This window comes from Lagenorhynchus albirostris, chromosome 10 (assembly GCF_949774975.1).
Source record: "Lagenorhynchus albirostris chromosome 10, mLagAlb1.1, whole genome shotgun sequence".
Classification (NCBI taxonomy): Eukaryota; Metazoa; Chordata; class Mammalia; order Artiodactyla; family Delphinidae; genus Lagenorhynchus; species Lagenorhynchus albirostris.
In genome coordinates, this window is record NC_083104.1 from 81,690,808 (window position 1) to 81,693,430 (window position 2,623).

The 2,623-nt window shown below is 42.1% G+C and overlaps 1 pseudogene; it reads right to left on the minus strand.

Moving 5' to 3' along the window:
• Nucleotides 1-567: 567 nt before the first annotated feature.
• Nucleotides 568-829, minus strand: LOC132528205 (bolA-like protein 2; annotated as a pseudogene).
• Between the last annotated feature and the right edge of the window lie 1,794 nt (nucleotides 830-2,623).

Below are 2,623 nucleotides of genomic sequence, written 5' to 3' on the forward strand. Positions count from 1 at the left end.
GTCTGTTTCTTTTTTGTTATATTTACTAGTTTGTTCTATTTTTTAGATTCCGCATATGTTATAGCATACAGTATTTGTCTTTCTCTGTCTGACTTATTTCACTCAGCATCATACCCTCCAAGTCCATCCATGTTGTTGCAAAAGGCAAAATTTTCTTCTTTTTTTGTGGTTGAGTAATACTCCATTGTATATGTATACAACATCTTCTTTATCCATTCATCTGTTGGATACTTTTGTATCCAACTGATACCTTTGTCAGTTGCTTCCATATCTTAGCTATTGTAAATAGTGCTGCTCTGAACTTTGGGATGCATATATCTTTTCGAATTAGTGTTTTTGTTTTTTTCAGATATATACCCAGGAGTAGAATTGCTGGGTCATATGGTACTTCTATTTTCAATTTTTTGAGAAACCTCCATACTGTTTTCCACAAGAGGCTGCACCAATTTACATTCCCACCAACACTGTACAAGGGTTCCCTTTTCTCCACATCCTGGCCAACATTTGTTATTTGTGTTCTTTTTCTGTGGGGGTGGGGGTCTGATTCATAATTTAATAGGTGTGCAGGTCTGGGTCCCTTATTTCTGCTGCTCACGGGTCCACTGCTCTGGGGTCACGGTTTTCTGCTCAAAGGCATGGATGTGCAGGAGCTCTTCTGCTAGGCAAGTGTTCACAAGCCGGTGTCTCTGAAGCAGCGGCTTCCCCTCGAACTTGGCCGACACCACCAGGACCGGAAGCTGGACGCACAAAGGCTGGGAGTCATGTCCTGCATTTCCACCCCCAGGTCCCACTGCAGCTTCTCCCGGCGGTACTCGGCGCCGAGTTCCATTGTGGCAGCCCAACGGGGGCGGCAGCCCAGCAGGGACAGAACCCCTGCTCGGACGCCTGCCACACTTATTTGTGTTCTTTTTGATGACAACCATTTATTTATTTATTTATTTATTATCGGAGTATAATTGCTTTACAATGGTGTTTTAGTTTCTGCTTTATAACAAAGTGAATCAGCTAGACATATACATATGTTCCCATACCTCTTCCCTCTTGCGTCTCCCTCCCTCCCACCCTCCCTATCCCACCCCTCTAGGTGGTCACAAAGCACCGAGCTGATCTCCCTGTGCTATGCGGATGCTTCCCACTACCTATCTATTTTACGTTTGGTAGTGTATATATGCCCATGCCTCTCTCTCGCTTTGTCACAGCTTACCCTCCCCACTCCCCATATCCTCAAGTCCATGCTCTAGTAGATCTGTGTCTTTATTCCCATCTTACCCCTAGGTTCTCTTCATGAATTTTTTTTCTTAAATTCCATATATGTGTGTTAGCATACAGTATTTGTTTTTCTCTTTCTGACTTACTTCACTGTGTATGACAGACTCTAGGTCCATCCACCTCACTACAAATAACTCAATTTCGTTTCTTTTTATGGCTGACTAATATTCCATTGTATATATGTACCACATCTTTATCCATTCATCCAATGATGGACACTTAGGTTGCTTCCATCTCCTGGCTATTGTAAATAGAGCTGCAATGAACATTTTGGTACATGACTCTTTTTGAATTATGGTTTTCTCAGGGTATATGCCCAGTAGTGGGATTGCTGGGTCGTATGGTAATTCTATTTGTAGTTTTTTAAGGAACCTCCATACCGTTCTCCATAGTGGCTGTATCAATTTAGATTCCCACCAATAGTGCAAGAGGGTTCTCTTTTCTCCACACCCTCCCCAGCATTTATTGTTTCTAGATTTTTTGATGATGGCCATTCTGACTGGTGTGAGGTGATATCTCATTGTAGTTTTGATTTGCATTTCTCTAATGATTAATGATGTTGAGCATTCTTTCATGTGTTTGTTGGCAATCTGTATGTCTTCTCTGGAGAAATGTCTGTTTAGGTCTTCTGCCCATTTTTGGACTGGGTTGTTTGTTTTTTTGTTATTGAGCTGCATGAGCTGCTTGTAAATTTTGGAGATTAATCCTTTGTCAGTTACTTCATTTGCAAATATTTTCTCCCATTCTGAGGGTTGTCTTTTGGTCTTGTTTATGGTTTCCTTTGCAAGGAGAATGTTGAATCACTATTGCTGGACAACTTCACCAAACATTCTCGTTTGTAAAGATGGGAGACTGGACGGGAATGTGCATTCGCAGACATTTTTGTGAGAGGTGACAAATGGGCGTAAATCCTGTTCGGGAACAATTCTTTAAGGGGTGTGCTTGCTCAGTTTCCTCAATCTGGGCAGCACAGTAACAGCAGGTGCCAGTTGGGGTCACTTGGATTTTGTACTGCCCTTTAACAATACCTAAAGAAAGACATCCTCTAAACATTGGGCTTTATAAAGAAGAAAGGAGGATTAGATGAGTGTGGCTGGACTCACATGCTGGAGTGAGCTGTATACAGTCACTAAATAGATGACACACATAGATATATGTAGCAAATTACAAGTGTCACAATGAGTATGATGAGTAATATGACTTGGAAGCCAACTACCAAATCTTGTAGTTCAGGATTCCAAGACTAAGGGCGGGATTTCCCTGACTCTTTTTTTTTTTTTTTTTTTTTGCGGTATGCGGGCCTCTCAGTTCTGTGGCCTCTCCCGTTGCGGAGCACAGGCTCCGGAAGCACAGG